Genomic DNA, 14,905 nt, shown 5'->3' on the forward strand with positions numbered 1-14,905 from the left:
TCAATGCAATCCCCATCAAAATTCCAATGACATTTTTCTCAGAAATGGAAAGAACTCTCCACACATTAGTATGGAATAACAAAAGACCACGCATAGCCAAAGAATATAAATTTTAAATAAGAAATTACTCAAAATCCCACCACTCAGATTGAACCATTGATGTCATTTCAGCCTATGTCTATCTAGCTCCCCCCTACCCCGTGTGTGTGTGTGTGTGTCTGTCTATGTATGTATGACTTATATACATATATGGTATCAATATAAAATTTTGAATGCAGTGACTTTTTTTTACTATGTAACATATTTTCTCATGTTATTAAGACTTCTGATAGGTTTTTATATTTACTATGTATATATGGCTATGTATAATGAACAATATGTATAATATATCTATTATCTGGCTATTTATAATGCTCAATTATGATTTATTTGATCCCCCATTGTTTGACATTGTGTTATTTCCATTTTTTGCTATTCTAAAAATGCTAGGATGACATCCTGTCAATAAATCTTTGTGCATATCTATGATTAGTTTCTTAAAATAAATTCCTAGAAGTAAAAGGCAGGCAAAATTGTAAGACTTTTGATAGGCCCTGCCAAACCCTCCCCCAACCTCCAGTCTTTCCTCCTTCCAGCAGTGTGGCACTGCCTGCTACCCCATCCTGGACAGACCTATCTAGTGAACCATGTTCCTGCTGATTTGAGCAACCTGATATCTAGGGAGCTTCTAGTACCTGACATGAGGCCTATGGTAGGACTTAATAAATTCTTTTTGATTAACTGAGTCTTCCCTTACAGCCTTCATTCTCCTAACCACATAACACTCTGTAGATCTCAGCCTACTACCTTTTGTTTCCAATAACCTGCTCTTTACTTTGTTTGTTTGTTTGTTTGGTTGGTTTGAGCTTTGGCAGCAGGTGTGGGGAAGAAGGAGGAACTACACAGTTGGCTTCTAAGAACCAGCCAAAGAAGTAGTTAAAATGTTTAGAACATAGTCTCATCAAAGTTTAGAGCATCAAAGTTTTGTGTAGAATATGTACATCTGTTCTTCAGGCTGGTGCAAAGGAACTGTGCTGTGTTCTATTACTTCTAAGTTGTTGGGTTTTTTTCCCCATCTTCAGCCCCCTTCTCAGATTTTTAGATCCAAACCTAGCCACCCACGCTAATTCCCACTAATGGATTTGTTGAGATTGTTCTTTCACTCCTCCCTGCCTTTACACATGCTCCTCGCCAGCCTTGAATAACTTTTCCCTCTCTCCCTCAACTTCCTTTCCACACATGTTTCCCTCTTAAAAGACTCTGCCTACCATCTCTTCTTTCATATAAAATGAACCCAGTCCCCCCTCATAAACGGAGTTGACATCTTGTACACACTTCTATAAAAAATTCTTCTTGTTTTAGTTACCTGCTTTCATGCCAGTCTTCCCTGTAGTCTATGGGGTTCTAGAAAGCAGGTGCATGTTCATGCAATTTGTCAACCTCAGTGCTAAGTACACATAGAAGCAGCCTGTACATATTTGCTCAGTAAGTGTTAAGTTAATGAGTGATCCTTGATGGTCATTTTTATGGATGACTCTATTGGCATTTAATGGCTCAAAGCTGCTGAGGTTCCCACGTCAAATAAGGAAATGACAAGGAAGGAGGAGACTCCAGGGTCACAAACCTACCCTACCACCTGACTCATTCTTTATAATTTAAAAAAGAATGAGGAAATAGCCAGGGAAAAAAAAGCAAGTGCAGATAACTCAGAGGGAAGTCTGAGAGTCAGGGGATTTCCTGGGTAATAGCTAACATCAAGGTAGTGAATAGGACCTGCCTAACATGTTCTAAGTGTAGTATATATAGTAATACAGTTAAACCTCACAATAATCCTAAATCCTTTCATCATTTTCATTTATCACAGGAGAAAACTGAGGCACAGTGAGGTTAAATAACTTGTCACTCAGATAACAAGAGCAGGGCCATGATTTAAACACAGGTAATCTAACTGCAGAGTCTGAGCTCTTCTCCTCTACACTAAATGACCTCCCAAGTGTAGTATGGTGGACATCTCTCATTTGTGCCCCACAGAAGCCATGAATCTTCTTTCGGTAACTAAACAAGCAAGCTGATTTTCCTCTCACCCTGGTGTTCTGGTTGGAGTTGTAGAGCATGTGACTAGGACCTAAGCCAATCAGAGCACCCCATTCCCTTGACCCAATCAGATTGGACCTAATCAGAGCCAATGAGATTCAACGTGACTGGGGCAGGGAGTCTGGGAAGGAGACCACTCTGTCTAGTGGATTTGGAAGACTGTGAGGAGCAGCGGCAGCCATCTTGGCACACTTTGGAGCTTGGGCATGAAGCCAACACATGGGATATGGAGCCAAAAGATGGGGAACAGAAACCTGGTCCTGATGACCTTGTTTGAGGCCCTCTCAAAATGTACCTGAAGCCAGACTCCTCGTGAATTTTTCAGTTATGTGAGTCAATAAATTCAATTTTTGCTCAAACCAGGCTTTGTTTTTAAACTTAATTTTGTTTGTTTGTTGCCACAGGCAAGAGAAATAGTCCTAAACAAAATAACATATCTGAGGTTGGGATGAGGTGCAGAGGCGGGTAAAAAATCAGTAGTCAAGTAGGCGGGCTGCACATATAGCAACAGCATGACTGAAATGTGTGTGTGTGTGGGGTGGCATGAGTTGCTCGGATGTAGTGGGGTAGTGGATTGAATTATGCACCCCAAAACTCCCTGAAGCTTGAATTGTGTAGCCCAAGTTTTATGTATTAGAAAGTTAGCCCCCACTGTGACTATTAAGAGAATGGAAAATCCTGTTGTGGGAATTGAAAGGTGGAGCCTTGAGGAGGTGATTGGATTGTAGGACTGCACAGTAAAACGGTGGTCAGGGGTGAGGTTCTGAGGGCTTTAAAAGAAGAGGGGAGTCTGTCTTTCTCTCTCTGCTCTCTCTGCTTCCACCATCTTGCAATGTGAGTCCCCTGAGTCACTGTTGCCACCACCGATGGACTTTGGACTTCCCAGCCTCATAAACTGTAAGCAATAAATTTCATTTTCTTTATAAATCACCCAGTTCAGTGTACTTTGCGATAAGCAACAAAAATGGACTAATACAGAAAATGGTAAGTCTAAATGAGGCAAATTTGAAGTGCTCATAGCTTCCTTTGTTTTTGTTTTCTATTCGTTAAAAATTCTGTGATTTCTGTATACTATTGCATAAATACAAAATTGGGCCTTTCAGTTCATAATTTGTAACACTGGTTTCATTTCCTTGCACAGTTCTATCATATTTCCAAAAAGCTAAAGAGAGCAATGTACTACACCACCACCATCACCCCAGATGCATACATACCCCCTGCCATGTTTATGTGGCATATTCTCTCTAGGACACACATTATTTTCTCCCTCCATGACAAGCAGCAGGGGCAGGAGAGCTCTCTACACACAAGCTACTTTGTCTCCAGAACTTGCTGCCCCATTTGCCCACTTGCCAGCACCACCCTCCCCTCCCTCTTAAATTCTTTTTTTTTTTAAAGATGACCGATAAGGGGATCTTAACCTTTGACTTGGTGCTGTCAGCACCACACTCTCCCGAGTGAGCCACAGGCCGACCCTCTTAAGTTCTTGACGTCTGGCAGCAGCAGGAGAGATCCTCTGGCTGTTCCCAAGGAAACCATTCTCAGCCTCACTTTCACATTTGATTTCATAGAATGATCTGTAAACGTGGTTTCATCCTCTTCAGGCTCATATTCATTTTCCAGACTGTATTTAGAAGAACACGAGTCTTGTGGGATGTTTCTCACAAACAGAGCTTGAAAGCCAATTTGGAAAATATTGCATCCCATAAATGCCATAACCCCCTTTAAAGATTCGCTGTTCAAACTTTTATTTCAAGGTCTCTGAGAGGTTCTACGATTTAGATTTTGTGTAACCCACCTCTTCTCATATTTTATTGGCAAGGGATTGTTTTTAATGTTGTGTTGACTCCTACTGACATTCTTTAGGACAAATCTTCCATACAGTATGCTTTGAGAGATGCTGATTTAAAATAGAGTGGTGAGTGATCAGTGAATTATAAGCAAATATTTTATTGATTCTACTATTCTTATAACAACATCATTTCAAATAATTTGAAACAGATTAGGAATGTTCTTTTACCTCTGCTTTGATGAAAGAAGTGCTTTTTATGTGTGAATGAATGCAAATCCATCATTTTCACTCTTTTTAAAAATCCTGCTCTAAGTGTTCATGAATAACCATGCAGGAGGCCACGTGAGATGAAGACTAAGAAATGCCCCTGAACTTGCTCTAAGGGAATACGGATGACATAAGCAGAAGGAGGAGTAATGGCTGAAAATATGCAACTGAGGATAGAACACAGCCAGGAGACAGTGGTTGAATCTACAACAATGCCAATGAACCTGCTAATAAAGATGCTGTGTGTTCCTCCAGTATTGCTCTTCTCTCCCCAGAGGGGCAATGAGATTGGAGAGACAGTTGTTCAGGTGTCCGAGATGGGGGTCACAATAGTCATCTTTTCCTTCTTGTTCCCACTGTGAATCCACCCATAATGGCCATGTGTAGAAGACTATATGTGCCAGGTACAGCCTAAGAGTTTAATATACATTATCTCATTTGATCCCCGCAAATGCCATGAGAATGTCATTTATCACCATTTTGCAGTTAAGGAAACTGAGGTTTAGAAGCTGACCTAAGGCCATAAATCTTGTAAATGGCAGAGTTTCCATATCCCTTCAGTAGGAAGCTGCAAGGTCTCGCATCAACGTGGCGGTGTCCTGCTGCCTCGCCCTGCTTGGTCCCACAGGAGTGACATGGGAGTATAGCAGGTGTGTCCAAGGCCTCAAGTCCAGGGCCCAGTAAGGCTGATCTTACGTTAATTAATAGCCACAGCTTGGAACTTACTTTTACTATTAAATGAAGCTTTTTGTATATGAATAAAAATACATGGAGGAAAAAGGACAAAAACTGATATTTATTGGGCGAACAACTACCGTTAAGAAAGTGGGGGGTCGGCTACGTACAAAGCATCGCGAGGCTTAGGTGAGATCTGGCTCTATAAGCCCGTGGGAACGGGACTTGAACACCCTCTCACAAGATGGCGCCGAAGGCGAAGACGTTAGCTCCTGTCCCTGCCAAAGACGAAGCCAAAGCCAGGGCTTTCAAGGCCAAGAAGGCAGTGCTGAAAGGCACGCACGCACGCACACACGCACGCACGCACACACGTGCGCACACATGCGCACACACACACACACACACACACACACCCGCACATCACCCATCTTCCAGCGGCCCAAGACACTGTGTCTCTGGAGGCGACCCAAATGTCTTTAGAAGATCGCCCCCAGGAGAAACAAGCTTGGCCACTGTGCCATCATCAAGTTCCCCCTGACCACTGAGTCTGCCATGAAGAAGATGGAAGACAACACACTTGTGTTCCTTGTGGACGTCAAGGTCAGTAAGCACCAGATCAAACAGGCTGTGAAGCAGCTCTCTGACATGTATGTGGCCAAGGGCAACACCCTGCCCAGGGCTGCTGGAGATAAGAAGGCATATGTTCCACTGGCTCCTCATTACGAAGCTTTGGATGTTGCCAACAAAACTGGGATCATCTAAACCGAGTCCAGATGGTTAATTCCAAATATACAATGTTTTCACCATGGGAAAAAAAAAAGAATGTGGGAACATAATGCCTTTTAAGTTTTTATAAACTGGGGGATTTTGATGGGAATGAGATGAAAGACATTATGGCCCCATCTCCAGCCCTGTCTTTAGTGAAGGATGCTCAGGATGAGTTGGGTTGTGCTTACAAAAGAAAAAGAAAATTGAAGGGAAAGTATCTTGGGAAACCGTTATTTCCCAGGCTACTTATTTCTTCATCTTCAAAAGCTTTCATGGAGCTGGGGCTGTGAGTCACCCTAGAAAGGGCACACATTTACCTTACATATCCATCTATTTAACTTTTCTACTATCTGACTTTGCCTGGTAGCATTGTTAACTATGTATATGTCTGCCACCCCCATTATTTTACACTTCCACATTTCAGCTTAAACTAGTAATGATAAAAGCGTGCATCTGAAATCAGACAAGCCTGGCTTCAAATAGTAACTTTGCGTGTGACCTTGGATAAATTACTACGATTCTATGAGCCTTGGTTTTCTCATCTGTAAAATGGTGTAGTGGACTGAATGTCCCCCCAAACTCATTGAAGCTTGAATTGTGTCCCCCAAGTTTTATGTATTAGAAACTTGGCCCCCACTGTGACTGTTAAGAGAGTGGGAAATCCTATTATGCTAATTGAAAGGTGGGGCCTTGAAGAGGTGATTAGATTGCAGTACTGTGCAGTAGTGAATGGATTAAAGATGCTGGTCGTGGGCGTGGTTCTGAGAGCTTTAAAAAGAGAGTGAATAAGGAGGTTAGTCTCTTGCTCTCTCTGCTCCACTGTTTTTGCAATGTGATACCCTGTCATCACTGAAGTCACCACCAAAGAAAGATTTTTCCAGATATGTTCCGTGGACTTTGAATTTCCTAGCCTCTGAAACTGTAAGCAATAAATTTTGTTTTCTTTATAAATCACCCAGTTTCAGGTATTTCATTATAAGCAACAGAAACATACTAATACAAATGGGGATAATAACAGTCCATTCCTCATAGGGTTGTAATAAAGTTTAATAAGTATAATGGGTATAAAGTTCTTAGTGCAGTGCCTGGCATATTGGAAGCTGTATTGGTCCATTTCTGTTGCTTATTACAAAATACCTGGAACTGGGTAGTTTATAAGAAAATGAAGTTTATTCTTAAGTTTCAGAGTCTGGGAAGGCCAAAGTCTAAGGAACACACCCGGTGAGGGTCTTTTTAGTGGTGGCCTTACAGCAATGCAGGGGTCTCACATGGCAGAAAATGGCAGGGTAGTTTATAAGAAAATGAAGTTTATTCTTAAGTTTCAGAGTCTGGGAAGGCCAAAGTCTAGGGAACACATCCGGTGAGGGTCTTTTTAGTGGTGGCTTTACAGCAATGCAGGGGTCTCACATGGCAGAAAATGGCAAAGCAGAGCAAGAGAGACTCTTTGTGTGCGCTCCTTTTAAAGCCCTCAGAACCACGCCCCTGACCACCATTATTAACCCATTCACTATGGCATGGTCCTGCAATCTAATCACCTCATATTGTGGTAATTGAAAGGCTCCATCTTTCAATTACTGTAATAGAATTTCCCATTCTCATTGGTTACAATGGGAAATAAGATTATACTATATGAACTTTGCGGGGACAGAATTCAATCAGTCCACAGCAGGAGCACTCAATAAGTGATATTGGTTCCCTTCCTAAGGAAAAGCTTTGCTTTATAATGAAGAAAAATTTAGTAACTATTTGTAAAGTACTTTTATGCATATTATCTTGATCCTAATACAGAGCCCTGCAATTAGGAGGCAGGTTACTGGGGAGAACTTGGAATATTTTTTACAATGATGGTGGAAGAGTAATTGCTAAATTACTGCAGGACATGTGAGCAAAAATGTGTATGCAAAAAGGTTCATTATAATCTTAGTAATATTGATATTTTAGAAATAATCTAAATATCCAAGAATATGAGATTGGTTAATAAATTCTGGGGCATCCATACACCATGTACAAGGACTCTTCTAGTTGCAAGTTACAGTATCATAGCTCATAGATCATTTATTGACTAAGTAGGAGGGACAGGGCTAGCTCAGATGTGCTGCTCTGTAAACCTTTCTCTGACACACCAGGCAGGAGGAAGCACACTTTTCTTTGTGCTGCCAGAGTAATGTGTTTATGTATCTTTGTATCCCTATTTCCCAGAGCAGGACTTAGTCCAAGCTAGGAGCTCAGCAAATGAATAAGTGAATGAATGAATCAATCAATGATTTTATATGAGAGGCCAAAAGGAAGCAGTGTTGTCTAGTGGAAAGAGACTTAGAAACAGTGCAGGGCCTACCTCTATTATGTATTTACTAGCTGTGTTATCTTAGGCAAGTCACTTGACCAACCTGAACCCCAGCTTCCACATTGTAAAATGACGATTATGAATTGGTAAAGGGCCATAAAAATCAATTACAATGTATAATAATAAAATAAAATAATAAAATAAAAAATTAAATGACAATTATTGTAGAAACCTGTCCCAATAACTGCAGAGGATTGAAGAGACCGTTTATCTTTAATTTTTAAAAAATACTTAAATGTATATTTTTCTAATTATCAAAGTAAAAGAATTAAATAGCATCTTTTGATACCCAGTATGTAATCTGAAGATTTTAGCTGACTTTTACTCCCTGTATTTCTCTTTAGCCCACTTCCAGGTCTGTAAGGATTGTAGACAGTTCCCAAGGTAGCATTAATTCATTCATTCAATCATTTATTCATTCAATCAACATTTACCCTGTCTATCAGGCACCAGACAAGTTCTGGGAACTCACAAAGATAGAGACAGAAATATAAAGAATAATAGCAAGGCTGTATGGAGCATCTTGTCACAGAGGTGTGGCTGAGAAACAAGCTAGAGAAACACAGGAGGGAGCCACAGCTCCAGCGCAGGTGGAGGAGGGTGCATCCTGCCCAGTAATCACTGGTATATGAAGCCTGAAGGTTGCTGAGAAAGATGAGAGGTCTTTCTTAAGAAGGCAAGACCTTGCAGGAATGCCAGATTTCTAGTTACAGCATGCAGTGATAACAACAGCAGAAAAGAGGTCCCTTTGATAGAATGACTAGACTTCTGGTTTCTTTCATTGAGGGAGAAGTGACAGTACTGACCCCTTGCACTGGGGACACCCTCTGGGCTTTGGAATGTCAGGAAGGATGACCTGGGGACGCAAAAGCAAAGTGTGATCTTCCTGCTAAGAAAGGCATGAGGAGGCTCAGGGGGTGGGTCTTAAGACCATTGTACCCAGCTTGGTAGAGCAAGAGACCTTGGTTACATTAGAAAACTATTCTGTTTTGTGGGAGTGAGCTGGCATTCCCCTTCCCCAAATTCTATCTCAGGGTCAAATCGCAGGCAGGGGCAAAGGCAGAGTTGGCTGGCAGGTGTGTCCGGGGCCCCACTCCGGTTCTATTACTTCTAGCCGGGATGCTGGTTGTCTTCTAAGTGTCTTCAAGTTCCAAAGTCCCACACTCATGAAGCCCCAGGGTTGTCTGTCTTGGTGGTCACCATGTGAGCACTGTATCTTCCACCACTTGGCCAGGTAAGGTAGGGAAGCAACCAAGTTTCAAACATATGTCACTAGTCTCCAGGTGCCCCATCCGCATTGCACCAGTACATGTCTTCTTTTCTTGTTTCCTCGTTGTCCTGGACCCACATCTAATTCTTTATTTCAGCTGCAGACACCCTCCCCTTTGTCATCCTATGAGCTTCTAGTTCAGAACAATAAGAACCTCGAACTGCCCCACTGGAGCTAGGGCCATGAATAAAGGGAAGAGTAGGTACATTTTGAGCTGAATCTCACTTCTGCCCATGCACTCCCAGAAATTTTCCCTTTAACTGAGATCCATCTGCAATTCCACCTCAGCCCCACAGCCTTTCATCGCAAACTTGGCAAACAGAATAAGCAGAGATGCATTTGTGCATCCTAGGCCATCACTGCATTCCTGTCACCTCGACATTCTCCAGATCATCTCTTGTAGGATGCCCTGAGGGCATGGCCTGTGCAGAAACAAAAGCAGAAAACATTCCACAGGAGCATGTGGTGGGCACACGGGAAGTGTTTCCCCAAGATGCAGGTGACGGAGACTTAGCTCTATAAAGCTTGTTAGCAAAAGCATTTGTGATTCCTGCTATATCTTTCAAACACTTAAAATCCATATATTGAAATTGAAAGATAGTAGAATGATAAAGAACCTGTACATTCTCCATAATTTCCAGCTTCATGTTTTAAGCCTTAGCTACTGACAGAGAACTGAGGAGGGAGTGAGAAAAGATCTTGGTTTCTTTTCCCTTCTTGCCCCCTCTTCCCACATATTTTGCCTTTTCTAAACCCCCTGACTTTTGTTTCTGAGTGTTTCTTCCATTTGGTTTTTCCCCTTGCCGTTCCCTCTTTTGTAAGATTTCAGTTCACCATCAATATGGGGAAAACGGCCAAGCTGTGAAATCAGGTGCAGGCTGCTGATACCCCACTCAGCAGGGATGTCTCCGTGCCACCCACACATGGGCCAAGTGTCCTTGCAGGCCATTGCCTAAATCACCCAGTGGATGCACACGTCTGTGGACTTCCTCCTGCACTGCACCAAAATACTGCCAGTGGAACATAGACGGAGCTGTAATTGTAGCTAGCCATTTGTTATTTTTATTTATTTATTTATTTATTTTTTCCTTTTTGTCGTTTTTACTGACTGGTAACAGGATCGCAACCCTCGGTGTCGCGCCCGTACTGGGGACCGGCAATGGGATTGCAACCCTCGGTGTTGCACCTGCACCACGCTCAGCCAGTGAGCGGAACCGGTCTCCACATGGGATCCGAACCCTTGGCGGGAGCACCGCCACACTCCCAAGCGGTGCACTCTCCAGTGTGCCACCGGGCCGGCCCATAGCCATTTGTTATTCAAAGGGTATCATTGTGGCAGCTTCTGTCTTCCCAAAGAGAATGAAGGAAGTTGCAGCAGGGTAGGATTTGTGCTTCAGGAAGATCATCCTGGCAGCTCCGTGGGAAACAGATTTGAAGTGTGCACAATCTCAGGCTGTTAGAGGCTGCTGCAGTAACTGGGAGAGAGATGGGGTGGTGGATCATTATCATAATATTCCCAACAAACCACGCCTTCCTGTATTCACACCTTTTGCCATGTCTTTGTCTGTTTTGTGCTGCTATAACAAAATATCTGAAAGAGGGTAATTTATAAAAAACAGAAATTTATTTCTTATAGTTCCAGAGGCTGGGAAGTCCAAGATCAAGGTGCTGGCATTTGGCATCTGGTGAGGGCTTCTTACTGCATCCTCACATTTCAGCAGGAGAGAAAAGGACAAAGGGGATGAAGGCTGCACCCTGACATGGCAGAAGAGTGGGAGGGCAAAGAGGCGGACCCACTTCCTCAAGCCCCTTTGTAAGGGCACTAATCCCATCCATGAGCAATGAGCCCTCATGACCCAAACATCTCCCAGAGGCCCTACCTTCCAATGCCATCACCTCAGTGATTAGATTTCAACATATGTATTTTAGAGGGTCACATTCATTCAAACCATAGCACTTCATGATGTTGCCACACCTTTCAAGAGGTTGAGTCTATTTCTTCCTACTTTTGAATCTTCCCTAGCCTTGTGACATGATTTTACCAGTACAGCATTCAAACCATAGCACTTCATGATGTTGCCACACCTTTCAAGAGGTTGAGTCTATTTCTTCTTACTTTTGAATCTTCCCTAGCCTTGTGACATGATTTTACCAGTACAGTGTAGCGAATGTGACTTTATGTGACCTTCGAAGAATGTGGAAGAGGCCAAGCAACTTCCACATTCTACCTCTTGGAACTCTGGGACCACCAGTCTAGGCTGCTGGATGATTAGAGGCAACATGGAAGAGAATGGAGGTGCTCAGTCAGCTAGCCATGCCAGCAGCTCTCTGAGGCAGCCATGCAAGTGAGCCCGGGCAAAACCAGCCCAAGAACCACCCATCAGAAATAAAAAATTCGTGTTGTTTTAAATCTCCTTGGGGGACATTTGTAATGCAGCACAGATAATACAGATGCTGCATGCCTTGAACCAGGGTGTTAGTAGGATTCATTCACTTAACAAATATTTTTGAGCACCTGTTATGTGACAAACTCTATTCTAGGCACTGGGGATACAGCAGTGAACAAAACAGACAAACATTTCCACCCTCTGGGATCTTATATTCTAGTGGAAGAGGGACTGGAGAGAGAATGGAGTTGAGAAAGGTTTAGGAGATAGATTTGGAAGGGCCTCCTGATTGACTGGATATGGAGGGAGAGAGGAATAAAGAGTAAATTCTCAGGCTTCCTGCGTGGGAGGTTAAGGTAACCTAGAAATAGGCAGAGCAGACTCGGAATTTTTCAATTTTGGACACATGAGCACCTATGAAACAATGAGGTGGCAGGTGAATGTGGGCATCTGAAGCTCAGGAGGGATGTTCAAGATAAATATTTTGGAGTCATTCTGCTCTATACAATTCAGCAAGTGTTTATCAAGTGACAATCATAGCCAATCATTCTAAGACACCAGAAAACACAATGACAAACAAGACATATACCATCTATCTTTTCATGAAGCTTATGGATTAGTGGAGGCAAAAGAAACATCCACGTGGCAAATTGTTTAACAGAGCAAATGCAGGGCTGTCTGACACAGGCTTAGAGAAATTGGATGTAGGCTGTGGTTGAAGCCATGACATTGATTAAAGTTATACTTGGAATGTACAAGGATAAAATCCTGGGAAAAATTTAATGGGTTGCTTAATAGTAAGGGGATAAACATACAAGAAAGTGTGGGAGACACTGGGGATGAGAAAAGGACAGGAGGAAAGGGAGAGCTTGGGAGAGGGAGAGAAGATGAGTTGCCTTTTGTCACTGACCAAGGATTACAAAGGAAAGAGGTTGGTGAGGAATTAACTGGCTAACCATGTTCAAGCTGTTTGGGAATTGAGACAGTCTAAGCTGTGTAGGCAGTGTCTGGTTTGGCCTGAAATGCATTGTGGACTCCCAAGCGGTCTACAGAAGGACTTTGAAGGCTGCTCTGGAAAAAGGCTACTTCCAAGGGCCCCCGGGAGGGACATTTATTCAGCAAGTCCCTAAGGCCCCCCACCTCCTGCTGTACTATAACTCCAGGTGCTTTATTTTCTCAATGCAACCCTGGATTTCCTTTAAGCTGGCTTGATTAATTTTGCCCTTACTCTTTGTTTGTTAAAGAATATGATGGCATCATCTCACTTGGGGCCAGATGTTTCATGAAGCTACACCCAGCTAGAGCCTGTCATTCCACACAGGTAGATGCTTAGGAAAGCAGCACACAGAGATGACTATATAGCCAGCTCTCATTGTCTGCCCTAAGGAGGAAACAGTGGCCCAAATTATCCTGTTATGGGTTGAAATGTGTCCCTCATGAAAAGATATGCTGGAGTCCTAACCCTGAGTACTGCACATGACCTTACTTGGAGAGAGGGTCTTCACAGAGGTAATCAAGTTAAAATGAGGCCATTAGGATGGGCCCTGATCCAATGACTGGTGTCTTTATAAAAAGAGGAATTTGGACACAGAGACAGATACGCACACACCATGTGATGACTGGGGTTATGCTGCCATGAGCCAAGGAACTACTAGAAGCTAGAAGAGAGATCTGGAACAGATCTATTTCTAGCACCTGTAGAGAGATTATAGCCCGGATGATGTCTTGATCTTGGACTTTTAGCCTCCAGGACCATGAGGCAATAAATTTCTGTTCTTTAAGTCACTGAGTTTGTGGTACTTTATTTTGGCAGCCCTAGAAAACTAATACAAATTCCAATTTTGAATATCTCAGAATCATTTGATTTGATATTTGAAATGTATCAGAATAGAATTTTTGCTTATTGGGATCAACTGGATCAGGAATTATGATGAATTTGGAAAAGTATTGATTAAATTTTGCCACTGTATTACCTTTCTGTTTACTGAATAAATAATATAAAAGAGAAAGCATAAATTATTTAAGAGATCAAATTGTTTGTTTTCAAATTCACAAGGTTTAGAAATACTATTTTTACATACAACTAAGGTACTAATTAGAAGTGGTTCTTACTTATTGGGGTGAGCTCCCAGGGAACTCCCCTGTTTCTGATGTTGTTTGAACTTACACATAATCAAGCTGTGTATTTTGGTTAGTATACAGTTCAGACTTCTCCCTAACTTAGACTGACTAGTTGTTTCTTCAGTTAATAGGAAGAGGTGAGATGTTAATTCTAGCTCTACTGAATTGTACTCTGAGCCCTGGAAGGTTGGCCCACATGGAACTTGTAAAAATAGGTTACTTTCTAGTTGGATTCAGCTGGAAGGAGGTACTGGCAGGAATTGAGAGAGGGAGGAAGGAGAAGGGTGAAGGGGGCGCATTTACTCCCTGAGGTAAGATGCTCCCCTCTGCAGATTGCTACAGGCTGGCTGCATGTTCCAAGAAGGCCACAGCTCCTGGAGGTAGCTGCTCCTTACAGCTCCCCTTTCTGGGCTCTGGGAATCACTCCCTTGCCCCATCCCTTTAGTGGTTATGCTGTCGGTAGCTCACAGCACTGCAATATCCCTGTGCTTAACCCTTAAACCTTTTTATTTTATTTTAATTTATCAATATACAACGTAGTTGATTTTTGTGTCCCTTTACCAATTCCTCTTTCCCCCCTCCCTCTCCCCCCTCCCCCCACTACATCATATCTGTTCACTTATCTTAACAAGTTCAAGGAATTGTTGTGATTGTTGTGTCTTCTTCCCACCCCCACCCCCGTTTATTTGTTTGTATGTTTGTTTATTTATTTTTAGCTCCCACAAATAAGTGAGAACATGTGGTATTTCTCTTTCTATGCCTGGCTTATTTCACTTAATATAATTTTCTCTAAGTCCAACCATGTTGCTGGGAATGGTAGTATTTCATTTTTTTTATAGCAGAGTAGAATTCCATTGTGTAGATATACCACATTTTCCTTATCCACTCATCTGATGATGGACATTTAGGCTAGTTCCAACTCTTGGCTATTGCAAATAGCGCTGCAATAAACATGGGAGTACAGGTATCCCTTTGATATGATGATTTCCATTCCTCTGGGTATATTCCCAGCAGTGGAATAGCTGGGTCATATGGTAGATCTACCTGTAATTGTTTGAGGAACCTCCATACCATTTCCCATAAAGCCTGCACCATTTTGCAGTTCCACCAACAGCGTATGAGGGTTCGTTTTTCTCTGCAACCTCGTC

General features: G+C 42.4%; 1 protein-coding gene and 1 pseudogene across 1 annotated transcript in view; both read left to right on the top strand.

The window, feature by feature from the left end:
• ZNF706 (zinc finger protein 706) overlaps window positions 1-14,905 on the top strand; it is a 263,231-nt gene that overhangs the window by 200,774 nt on the left and 47,552 nt on the right. The window lies entirely within an intron of this gene.
• On the top strand, window positions 5,112-5,629 carry LOC103587664 (annotated as a pseudogene).

Source organism: Galeopterus variegatus, unplaced genomic scaffold, assembly GCF_000696425.1.
Source record: "Galeopterus variegatus unplaced genomic scaffold, G_variegatus-3.0.2 Scaffold473, whole genome shotgun sequence".
Taxonomy (NCBI): domain Eukaryota; kingdom Metazoa; phylum Chordata; class Mammalia; order Dermoptera; family Cynocephalidae; genus Galeopterus; species Galeopterus variegatus.